The sequence below is a fragment of the Acipenser ruthenus genome, chromosome 22, assembly GCF_902713425.1.
Source record: "Acipenser ruthenus chromosome 22, fAciRut3.2 maternal haplotype, whole genome shotgun sequence".
Taxonomy (NCBI): domain Eukaryota; kingdom Metazoa; phylum Chordata; class Actinopteri; order Acipenseriformes; family Acipenseridae; genus Acipenser; species Acipenser ruthenus.
This window is the reverse complement of record NC_081210.1, coordinates 15266933-15279824: the sequence shown is the minus strand read 5'-3', so window position 1 is coordinate 15279824 and position 12892 is coordinate 15266933. Positions and strand designations below refer to the sequence as shown.

The 12892-nt window shown below is 42.2% G+C and overlaps 1 protein-coding gene and 1 long non-coding RNA gene across 4 annotated transcripts in view; one reads left to right on the top strand and one right to left on the bottom strand.

Annotated features, from left to right (window-relative positions):
• Positions 1–12892, top strand: part of LOC117431429 (protein phosphatase 3 catalytic subunit alpha-like) — a 372740-nt gene that overhangs the window by 159767 nt on the left and 200081 nt on the right. The window lies entirely within an intron of this gene.
• Positions 128–8204, bottom strand: LOC131699410 (uncharacterized). Its single transcript, XR_009308116.1, has 3 exons — positions 8162–8204; positions 7488–7675; positions 128–474 (listed from the first exon to the last, which is right to left on the bottom strand). It is a non-coding gene; the product is annotated as an uncharacterized LOC131699410 (long non-coding RNA).

Genomic DNA, 12892 nt, shown 5'->3' with positions numbered 1-12892 from the left:
TACCACCATCATGACTATTACTTAATAAACAGAAGGTAATAAAAAGAAAGTTTTTGTGACACCCTTGTTTCAGTTGTGTACTGGTAATTACAGAAGACATTAATGATACAGTAAGTTGCAGCAGGTTTGTAGAAATCATTAAGAAATCATTCTTTTCTATAAATTCACATACAGTAATACGTCAAAACATCATTTGAAAATGTCTGGTCTTGCACTTCTGGAAGACCGCTTTCCCCAGGCAGTCCTAAAGGAATTGTGTGAGATGTTGGGTCCTAGGCTGCACAGACACACCAAGCGCACACATCCTGTTGCTGCACATATTCAAGTTCTGTCTTCTATTGGCTTTATGTCCACTGGTAGCTTTCAAAGGCAGATCGGAGACATAACTGGCATTTCACAAGCCTCTCTTAGTGCATTGATGCCTGGGGTTTGGGACTCGATCATTTCACTCTGTCCTCGGTGCATTCAGTTTAACTACAGGGAAAAGAAGCAGATTGAGTAAAAGGGGATTTCTATTCATATGATCTGTTCTATAGACTGTACTCGGGTAGCAATTAGAGCACCAAGAGAGGAATTTAATTTCATGAGCATAAAACAGTGTCATTCAACTCATGAGCAGGTTATATCTGATGCTCATCTCCGTCTACTAAATGTTGTTGTTATTATTATTATTATAGCTGATAGTGTAAGGATTATTGCCCACATAGCCAAGCAGGTAACACAGCAGTAACGACCCATCATGTCACACGGTACACAAAGCCAAAGTACTTGTAGTTTCTATTCTTTTTTCTAATCGCTCTTCCGGTGGTGATCTGTGGCACGCCTGTGATCTCAAACCCGAGGGCTGATGTGTTGAAAATACCCTTAAACAGACTATAAAGGTAAAGATAGAAGTGTGAAACGGATGTTAACAATGAAAAGAACAATGACAGGTACGTCGTTTAATCAGCCGTAGCAACACGGAGAACGCTGCTTATTCTTTAATATCCCCGCGAGGCTGCAGATCTGTGGGGAAGGAGATACAGAATGAGCAGCTGAATCGCACTGATCCAGATTACTCTGTGCGGCTGAGCTGAATCTAAGGAAAGCAATTCACTGATCCAGGTTACTCTGTGCGGCTGAGCTGAATCTAAGGAAAGCAATTCACTGATCCAGGTTACTCTGTGTGGCTGAGCTGAATCTAAGGAAAGCAATTCACTGATCCAGGTTACTCTGTGCGGCTGAGCTGAATCTAAGGAAAGCAATTCACTGATCCAGGTTACTCTGTGTGGCTGAGCTGAATCTAAGGAAAGCAATTCACTGATCCAGGTTACTCTGTGCGGCTGAGCTGAATCTAAGGAAAGCAATTCACTGATCCAGGTTACTCTGTGTGGCTGAGCTGAATCTAAGGAAAGCAATTCACTGATCCAGGTTACTCTGTGTGGCTGAGCTGAATCTAAGGAAAGCAATTCACTGATCCAGGTTACTCTGTGTGGCTGAGCTGAATCTAAGGAAAGCAATTCACTGATCCAGGTTACTCTGTGTGGCTGAGCTGAATCTAAGGAAAGCAATTCACTGATCCAGGTTACTCTGTGCGGCTGAGCTGAATCTAAGGAAAGCAATTCACTGATCCAGGTTACTCTGTGTGGCTGAGCTGAATCTAAGGAAAGCAATTCACTGATCCAGGTTACTCTGTGTGGCTGAGCTGAATCTAAGGAAAGCAATTCACTGATCCAGGTTACTCTGTGTGGCTGAGCTGAATCTAAGGAAAGCAATTCACTGATCCAGGTTACTCTGTGTGGCTGAGCTGAATCTAAGGAAAGCAATTCACTGATCCAGGTTACTCTGTGTGGCTGAGCTGAATCTAAGGAAAGCAATTCACTGATCCAGGTTACTCTGTGTGGCTGAGCTGAATCTAAGGAAAGCAATTCACTGATCCAGGTTACTCTGTGCGGCTGAGCTCAATCTAAGGAAAGCAATTCACTGATCCAGGTTACTCTGTGCGGCTGAGCTGAATCTAAGGAAAGCAATTCACTGATCCAGGTTACTCTGTGTGGCTGAGCTGAATCTAAGGAAAGCAATTCACTGATCCAGGTTACTCTGTGCGGCTGAGCTGAATCTAAGGAAAGCAATTCACTGATCCAGGTTACTCTGTGTGGCTGAGATGAATCTAAGGAAAGCAATTCACTGATCCAGGTTACTCTGTGCGGCTGAGCTGAATCTAAGGAATGCAATTCACTGATCCAGGTTACTCTGTGCGGCTGAGCTGAATCTAAGGAAAGCAATTCACTGATCCAGGTTACTCTGTGCGGCTGAGCTGAATCTAAGGAATGCAATTCACTGATCCAGATTACTCTGTGTCGCTGAGCTGAATCTAAGGAAAGCAATTCACTGATCCAGGTTACTCTGTGCGGCTGAGCTGAATCTAAGGAAAGCAATTCACTGATCCAGATTACTCTGTGTGGCTGAGCTGAATCTAAGGAAAGCAATTCACTGATCCAGGTTACTCTGTGCGGCTGAGCTGAATCTAAGGAAAGCAATTCACTGATCCAGATTACTCTGTGTGGCTGAGCTGAATCTAAGGAAAGCAATTCACTGATCCAGATTACTCTGTGCGGCTGAGCTGAATCTAAGGAAAGCAATTCACTGATCCAGATTACTCTGTGTGGCTGAGCTGAATCTAAGGAAAGCAATTCACTGATCCAGATTACTCTGTGCGGCTGAGCTGAATCTAAGGAAAGCAATTCTCTGATCCAGATTACTCTGTGCGGCTGAGCTGAATACACTATGTAACACAATTTTTGTTCCTGGGTAGTAAGTGTTATTTCCTAATTGCTTATGCCTCAAAGTATAGAAAATGGCTATTATTCCCCACAAACTTTGTTTTTGTGACCAGGACAGTGATATTTTGAAATTTGAAAGCAATTCTGTGAAATCAGCTGTTGAATATACAGCAGGTTTAAACGCAGGTTTAAACATACTTTGTTTTATAGAATACTCCATGAACGCTCCTAGAGTGCTGTGCTTATTTCACTCATGAGAACAGCCATAAGCAGCCCACTCAGCCTCTTCACATGCTTGTCTATCCTCACTGGTGGAATAACTACAGCACTATGAATGTTCATGGAGGATGCTCTATACATACTTTATATTACAATACCACATAGTCCACGGCAATCAACTACTTCAACTGTTACATAGATAGAATCAGTGTTCTATAAAGTACAGTATCTAGTTTAACAGGCTCAATAGTACTAACATTTCAATTCTACATGTAATTTCACTTTTTCACTGACTCTGTCTGTCTATCTGTCAGTTACACCATGAACACGATAACTGCATTGATTTTGCACCAATCTATACCAAACGTATATTGTACACACCTAGCCTGCTATCGAAGTTTCAGAGTGTATTTCACGACAACCTTTCACTTGTTAATAGATTCTGAGGACCCTCTGTATGTGCCAGCACTGGTTTTACTGGCAGTAGCTGTGTGAACATGGCCCTGAAACTTTCAAAATGCAAAGTCATGTTGAATCAGTTTGCTAATGTGCACAACTAAAATCTGGGGCATTTTAAAATGAGAAGAAAACACTTCAGTAATTCACACTGCTTCCATAATCCTCAAATCCACAGTAATATCTGGGACAGGTATGTGATGTGTGTCTAATATCTGGGTCAGGTATGTGATGTGTGTCTGGTATGTGATGTGTGTCTGGTATGTGATGTGTGTCTGGTATCTGGGACAGGTATGTGATGTGTGTCTGGTATCTGGGACAGGTATGTGATGTGTGTCTGGTATCTGGGACAGGTATGTGATGTGTATCTAGTATCTGGGACAGGTATGTGATGTGTGTCTCGTGAGGATTTCTGATTTGCTTTGCACTGGTCTGCACACCTGATACACCAAGATGTTTCTGCAAACGTTGCAATCCAGGAACCCCCAGATATTGTCCTGATGGACACACTGGAACCCCCAGAGACTGTCCTGATCCACATGCTGGAACCCCCAGAGACTGTTCTGAATGGCACCGTCAGGCTCATTTTGTAGTTGATCCTTCTGCTTTCCTATGATTGTTGCTGACCAATAAAACTGCTGTGTGGTGTGCAGGGTGAGTCGCACAGTCAGGGGAGCGCAGGGGTCCCTGATGGTCTCACCTGGTAAAGGCATTGTTGTGTGGTGTGCAGGGTGAGTCGTACAGTCAGGGGAGCGCAGGGGTCCCCAATGGTCTACCCTGGTAAAGGCATTGCTGTGTGGTGTGCAGGGTGAGTCACACAGTCAGGGGAGCGCAGGGGTCCCCGATGGTCTCCCCTGGTAAATGCATTGCTGTGTGGTGTACAGTCAGGGGAGCGCAGGTTCGCTGACAGTCTTTGCTGGGGATTTCAGAGGGAGTGTGGCATTGGGTCTGGCACTGTTGCAGGCTAGGGAGACAAAACCAGCAGGGACTGATTCTCCTCATCACACTACAGAAGACCCTACTGGCCAGGCATCTGCTGAGCTTAAGCGAACACCTGCAGGGCTGGAGTAAAGAGGCAGTTGGCTTGGTCGTGGGATCGGAGGACGTCCACTGACCTTATCCTGAGCTGTTGTGGGGAACTGCTGCGGTGAAGGAATGTAATTAGTAATTGGGCATTCCTAATTAGGGAGAGAATTGTAGATAACATAATTGGGCATAGTAATAATAATAATAATAATAATAATAATAATAATAATAATAATAATAATAATAATAAATGCTGTAACCAAGTTTTGTCACATTGAATAAGCATTTCTCAAGATAAAATAAAAACAATACGCACACAGGGAAAGAGAAATGGAAAGGCACCTCTTTATATCTCCATTCTATTACTCTCAATCATTTGCTGTAAAGAATGGCCTTACGAAGTTGCTTCAACCCCCATTATTTGCCACCTTTGATAATAGGCTCATGCAGCTCTAGATAATATGCAGTCGGGAGGAAGAGTGCAGAAAATCAGGTAATGAATTGAAGGCATATGAGCAGTGCCGATATGCTGCAGTGTGGTTTCTTCCCTGCCTGTTCTTGTGATTCAGTGGGCTTCAGTACAGTTTTGAGTGCAGTGAGTTTCTGGTTTTGAGTACAGTGTTGTGTGTGCAGTGAGTTTCTGGGCTTGAGTACAGCGTTGTGTGCAGTGAGTTTCTGGCTTGAGTACAGCGTTGTGTGTGCAGTGAATTTCTGGTTTTGAGTACAGTGTTGTGTGCAGTGAGTTTCTGGGCTTGAGTACAGCGTTGTGTGCAGTGAGTTTCTGGGTTTGAGTACAGTGTTGTGTGCAGTGAGTTTCTGGGCTTGAGTACAGCGTTGTGTGCAGTGAGTTTCTGGGTTTGAGTACAGTGTTGTGTTCCGTTAGTTTCTAGAGGCTATGTTATGTAACGCTGCATCAACATGGCAGAGCAGACTACAGAGGGACAACCCCACATTAAAATCACAAATCAAAAATAAATTGTCAACAATGAAACGTCCAGGAACACAGTATGTTTGATCTGTGTGCACTATAAGTCCAATACATTTCTTAAGTCTATTTGATAATTATCTTGAAATTAATTTAACATCAGAACATAAAAGTGCCACAGGTCTCCAGTTCTTTAAAAAACATAGGTCTCCTTTTTTGAGCAGTAATGTAATTAATTGGGCAATTCATTAAGTTCCAAGCTCTCTTGCAGCACCTGGAAGAAGTTCTCCCCATCAGAATCCAGAAGTGTTTGTAGAACTCCGCAGGTAGGCTGTCAATCCCGGGTGCTTTCCCACTAGACAACTGAGAGACAGCATCAGTTAGTTCTGTAAACTCCAGTGCATTGTCCAGGTCCCTCTGCTTATCCTCTCCTAGTCTGGGCAGGTACTGAAGCAATCGTTGAGTGTCCTCTGGGTCACAGAGAACAATTCCTTATAGAACTGCACTGCTGCGTCACTGCTCTCCTCTTGGCTGTACAGCTCCTTGCCATCAGACGTCCGCACGCACCTCAGCTGCCGGCTCTCCGCTCTCCCCTTCTCCAAGCTCAAGAAGAAACTGGTGGGGGCGTCCATATCTCTGCACTCCACAAGCGGGATCGCACCATTGCCCCCCTCACTCTCTCCTTCAGCAGGTCGCCTAATAATTCTTTCTTTTCTTTTAAATCTTGGAGGGTTTGCTCATTAAATGTATTGTTTTCATCATTTTGTAATTGTAAAATGTCTCTCTCCAACTCTTGGACTGCATTGTTTAGGGACCTGGTGTGTCCAAAGTTTATTGTTGACAAAAGTATTTAATTTGTGCCTTCCCGATGTCCCACCACTGCCTTAAATCTCTATATATAGTTTTTTGCTTCTTCCACACACACCAAAAATATTTAAAAGTATTATTAAAAGTGCCATCTTCCAACAATTTTAAATTAAAACACCAATATGAAGGTCTTCCTTGGGAAGATAGCTGTAACTACTAAGCAGTGGTGATTTGATAGACTATTAGGAACAATAAATGCTGCTGTAATAATATTTAAATGATTTCTTAAAATATACACCGGTCTAAACACGCTCTATATACACGAGTACTATGGTGCTGCGACCAAGTATATTGCCGTGCGTGTGGATGCAGACACCTCCAAACATCAACCAGGTCACCAAACTTAAAAACTGCAGTCAAAACTCCATCAGACTGGGGATGCGGCTCCTCACCATTCCTATCTCTGTTAAAATCCCTCCCCCCAACCATCAAAACCTCATCGCTGTCAAGTTTTAAAAGAGTATCCTTAAGTTTATAAAAAAATAAAATTCTTTCCTTTCCTACATTTGGAGCATATATATTAATGAAAACATAAATAATCTCCACAATTTTAACTCTCACATTTAAAAGCCCCCCTTTAACTATCTCTTCCATATCTAAAATGCTTAAACTTAATCTAGAGCTAAAAAGCACCATGACCCCAGTGCTAGCATTAGAGCCGTGACTCAGCACACTCTGCCCCCGCCACTCTGCACGCCAGGCTGCTTCATTCTCTGTGTCAGACCTGCCCGCTTCTGATTTAAAAAGTCATAATGCTGCGTCCTTTTAAAAGCCTGTCTACATCCATTAACATTCAAAGAGATAAAATTGGTTTTCTCCATTACAGCTAGAAAGTTAAAAAACAACAACATGAAAACAATAACAAATAATACATTTATATAAAAAAACAGCTATTTAAATAGTTTTCTTTAACCGTTTTCCAACAATTTTCTTCACGCTCTGCACCATTTTCTTAAATCTAAATCTTTTTTGCTGACTTAATTCAACTAACGTTGCTTTTTGAACGTCATCTGTACGGAGTATAAAAACAATTTTAAACTGGGAAATAATGTTTAACTTCCACACCTTTCTTGTTTTTTGCAATATCCCAAAAAACAATTTATTTTCTTTGTCGAGAATATATATTTTTTGCTGGCAGGTTGACTGCCAAAGATATCAGAAGAAACAGAGGAATGAGAGAGCTCCCCGTCCTCCATCTCGTACATTTCTTCATGTTCTTCAACCTCACTCACCCCAACTTGTTTCAGCTCCTCGCTGCTCCAGTCTGCTCCTCCCCTCTGCCGAGTTGGGCACGGGGAGTTCCGCTGTCAGGCTGGACTTCCCCTTCTCCTCCGGGCATGTCAGTATAGCCGCTGGACCGGACTCCGGACCGTCAGCTAAGGGTGCCTGTAGATCACCTCCACGCTCCACAACCTTTGAGCTGAATGAGAGAGAGAGAGAGAGAGAGAGAGAGAGAGAGAGAGAGAGAGAGAGAGAGAGAGAGAATATATATTATGCAGTCCCTTTACCTGCACACAGACACATTAACAAGGGGCTGTTCTGAACTGCACTGTAAATACCAGAGCTTGAGTGCAGAAGAGCCCTGCACACAGAAACATTAACAAGGGGCTGTTCTGAACTGCACTGTAAATACCAGAGCTTGAGTGCAGAAGAGCCCTGCACACAGAAACATTAACAAGGGGCTGTTCTGAACTGCACTGTAAATACCAGAGCTTGAGTGCAGAAGAGCCCTGCACACTGACACATTAATAAGGGGCTGTTCGGGTGGAAACTTCTGTGTTGTAGATTTGATTTCCAGTCCAATTGTGGTGAAAATGAAGTCTCAGAAATGACTTCTGGTTCTCAGTACCATACATTCATGCACTGTTATCAGTTTCTTCTTGGGAGAAAATGAAGGGAAACTCACCTAGCGATATGCCTGACTGTAGCCACTGGTCCATCACCTTTCCCTAAATTCACAAATAAAATAAAAAGGACAATAGAAAGCATGTTAGGCTTGTGTGAGGCATGCTGTGTTCTGAGAGTTCCCTTTATTAATATACTTCCTGTGAAGGCTTACATTCACTAAAACCCATCAATCCTACTTCAGTGCTGTTTACAGGCCACCAGGGGTGTACAGTTGTTTGAAATGCAGGTGAAATGGTCTGTCTGACTTAACAGGCACAGAGCACCAGAGCTGGGGTCTTAGTGGCCTTTGAACCTTGTTATTGCACTACCTGACTCACACATCATGAATATTATCAACTGTGACTCAGTGAAGGGTCCTTATACAGTACACACGAGTCACTGAAAATGGGCAATTTAGTGAATTATCAAACCATGAAATAACTGGACAACTTGGGTTACTTGTATTTTTACATTAAATGAGCACTTCAGAATGTAGAATGGGTTTTATTTGTTCTTTATCTGATCCTTTAAGCAACTGTCTTTAAAATGATACACTGTCAAATGACAATAGGGTTAACGTAAACACCTTCACTTCTTTTTGATAGGAATACACTGTCTTATATGTTATAATACATGGCGGTAGAACCTCTGGCTGAGGACAAGAACATTCCCAAAACTGAAGAAACATACGATTCATGTATTTCTCAGAGAAAATGTAAAACCTACCAGTAACTTTTTTTCAAAGCAGAAAGTTTTACCTCCTAGAGGCTGATAAGTGTCAGCACAGGCAGCAGCATGAGACCTGCACTTGCCTCTGTGCTACAGATCTTGCTCTCTAGCTGAATGTTCAGACGCTCTTCGTATGGTTTACATGCAGCTCTGTCCTTTCCATTCAATTCAATAAGATGCCAATTCATTACACATTGTGTGCTGGAATCATATCGGCAAGTAGTGACTTCCCAACAGTAAATACAGTGTTAGATACTGTAGGGTATAGGATTGCAGTGTATTATAATGTGATCCAATGCATATATTAAACACAATGAAACAGTTTAACTTGCATGTGATAGCTGGGCAATGGAAATGCATTCTGATAAGATTGAGGGGCATTAGAAAGCTAAAGGATGCAGATAGATGTAAAATATTGTATTTATAAAACAATGCAATATAAATGGCAGTCCTGTGTTCTGTTTCGGTACTGTCACAGAGGAGAACTTACAGCTTTAATGCAAGAGATCCCTGCATTCTTTACACTGGAGCTTTTCTGCAAGAGATGCCTGCATTCTTTACACTGGAGCTTTTCTGCAAGAGATGCCTGCATTCTTTACACTGGAGCTTTTCTGCAAGAGATGCCTGCATTCTTTACAGCTTTTCTGCAAGAGGTAAGAACATAAGAAGAACATAAGAACATAAGAACATAAGAAAGTTTACAAACGAGAGGAGATGCCTGCATTCTTTACACTGGAGCTTTTCTGCAAGAGATGCCTGCATTCTTTACACTGGCAGCACTTCTTCCTTGAAGTGATACACACTCTGCTAACCCTCCCACACACACTGCCACGGGCTTGAAGTGGGAGCGACCAGATGAGCACATACATACAGTTCAGTATGCAAGGGGAGGGATATGACTAAGGATGTTTCCCAGTGTCTTATGCTATTTGGTGCTTTCAGCACTGCTCACATCCACATGAGCAGTTAGTTGGAAAATCATTTTAGAAACCTAGTTGCTAGGAAACAGGTAAAGGAAGGAGTTGAGCAAAAGAAGGCGATCTTCCCGTATTAACCTGCCACTGCAGCAAATGCAAAAATCAATTTAGTGGAGAACAAGCTGATAATGACATGCTGTGCTAAGAGTACAACATGTTGTTTTTTTATTTTATATTCATTTAACAGTATTAACAATAGAATCCTGATCCCCTTTAGCTCATTTGTGCATTTAGAAACATACATAGAGGCAGATAGCTGTGTACTGGAGAGGAATATATAGAGGATCCACCCTGAGCATTCACAGAGTCCTGTAGTTATTCCACAATGAGGATAGCTGTGTACTGGGGAGGGATATATAGAGGATCCACCCTGAGCATTCACAGGGTCCCGTAGTTATTCCACAATGAGGATAGCTGTGTACTGGAGAGGAATATATAGAGGATCCACCCTGATCATTCACAGAGTCCTGTAGTTATTCCACAATGTCAAAGGAGTAAAGCGGGGTGTTTACAGCTGTCCTCATGAGTGAAATAACCATGTTCATAGGGTATAGGGTTTATATAACAGCAAGATAGATTGCAAGTTAATATTCACTCAGGACCACAAAATATGAAAATGTTATTCAATGTTCCAAGCTGAACGCTACTGCAGAGATGTAACTAGGTGGCGGGGTGGAAAGTTACAGAATAGCTAGGTGAATAAAGAAGTGATTCAGTTCACAAAGTTACAGAATGGCATCACTCAGTGACAATAATAATAATCTTTATGTAGCGCCTTTCATAGTGGACCACCATCACAAAGCGCTTTACAGAGGTAGGCTGTGAACTGTGCATTATGTGCAGAGTCACTTACAATAGGACATTGATTTAACATCTCATCCGCAGGATAGCGCACAAGGAAGTTAAGTGACTTGCGCAGTGTCATACAGTGGCAGAGGTGGGATTTGAACCGGTGATCTTCTGGTTACAAGCCCTGGACTTTAACCACTGGACCACACTGCCTCTTGAGAGGGTTAAATAAGAAGTCCATCAGTTTAACATGTGAGCGCTCCCAGTCACTCGTAATGTCATATGAACCTGCTTATACTCATCAAACCAGTTCATTACAAGTTGTTTGAGGATCGGGTCCTGGAACAGTGCTGAGGTTTTCTGTGCCTCTCTTTATCTCAAGCTGGAGGCTGTGAGATTGTTACTATATCCAAGGTCGCAGGAGAGCAGTTTGAACACAAATCCACAGTTGCTCTGAGACACGGCAGAGGCGATGAAACTCAAAAGGCAGAGAAAGTTTTGGTTTCGGTTTTAGTCCAGTTCCACTGTTCCACTTGTCTTTGTAGATCAAGTGTCTTCTCTTGAAAACCTGAACTCATTCTCACAGGTTAATTATTCCAATTGACCCTTTTTAATTGAAGCTTGACAGCGCTCTCCACTTTGTTAATAGGGGTTGGGTCTCAAAGGTAACTTTATTATCCAATAAAGTCACAGGTTTCCATATGATGAAACAAATGTCAAGAAGTTTTTTAAAAATCCATTGTTTGTGAAAATATGGTCCCATGTTTTAGACTTGGCAGCTCCAGTTTTTAACACCACCTCTTAAGACAACCAATCAGCGAGAAGTAATTTGTACTGGGATCTTCAATTCAGATTTGTTTACAAAACATGTGTAATAGAATGTTCTAGAAAACGCTCTCAAACTCAGCATGTTTTTTAATGGTTACAGAAACATTACCAGGATATTTGAGACCTAGTTACTGTTTTAAGCTGCAGGCTAAATTCTGATTTTGGGGATCAATAAACCTTCCAGCAGACTTCAGGAGTTAAAGGATATTTTGTGTGAAAAGGAAGTGTTCAGTCTCCTTGGAACATGCTGCAGGGTTTTGAATGTTCATTTACAGTTCCAGGTCTGCAAACCCATTTTATTTCAGAGTAACTGCTTTTCATGGATGTTTTAAATGTATAGAACATGTTGCAGCCTCAGCAGCTCGGGCCGGTGTAGGGCAGTGCTGAGTGTATGTGACAGGATCACCCTCTTCATCCCTCAAGTCTGTGTGAAGATTGGAGAGAAACACAAACACATCTTTGAGCTTTGAGAACACGTTTGCCATTTGAAGGGCCACAATAGAATATGATAAACCACAAAGACAAAGACAGAGACAGCAGAAGTTTACAGTGACATTGTATTTCTGTACTTTTAAAGCATACGAGGTACTTAAAGTATTACTGTGTCTAGATCATAAACATTCAGCTGGCCTAGATAGACTGGAGCAGCACAGAGTATTGCTCAACCATCAGCCAATCTATTAACTCTCTCTCTCCTTTCAAATTAATCCCATCAATTCGGAAATCTGCATATGTTGACCATTGGAACCAAAACAATTGCAGACCTGTATCTGTACTTCCAGTTATTGCCAAAGTATTTGAGAGTTTCTTCGAACAAATACTATCTGAGCAGGACAGCAGTCTGAACAGTACATTCAAATTATGCAATTTGGGCTGGGTTGCAGCTGAAAGGGTTACAACTTTACATTGATCACTTTTTCTGAGAAATACAGGTTTTCAGAAATATAATTGGAAATTAGCCACGTTTTACAAAATAAATGTGATGCTGAAAACTACCAACTTACTTCCCTGTAAGGAAGCCCTTATACCAGTTCCCCCTAGTAAAATCATAGCAAACGGTAATAAAGCACAGTGAAAGCATGGTAAAACACAGGCAAGCATTGTACAGCACAGTGAAAGCATGGTAAAGCACAGGCAAGTATTGTACAGCACAGGGAGGCATGGTAAAACACAGGCAAGCATTGTACAGCACAGTGAAAGCATGGTAAAACACAGGCAAGCATTGTACAGCACAGGGAGGCATGGTAAAGCACAGGCAAGCATTGTACAGCACAGGGAGGCATGGTAAAGCACAGGCAAGCATTGTACAGCACAGGGAGGCATGGTAAAACACAGGCAAGCATTGTGCAGCACAGGGAGGCATGGTAAAACACAGGCAAGCATTGTACAGCACAGGGAGGCATGGTAAAACACAGGCAAGCATTGTA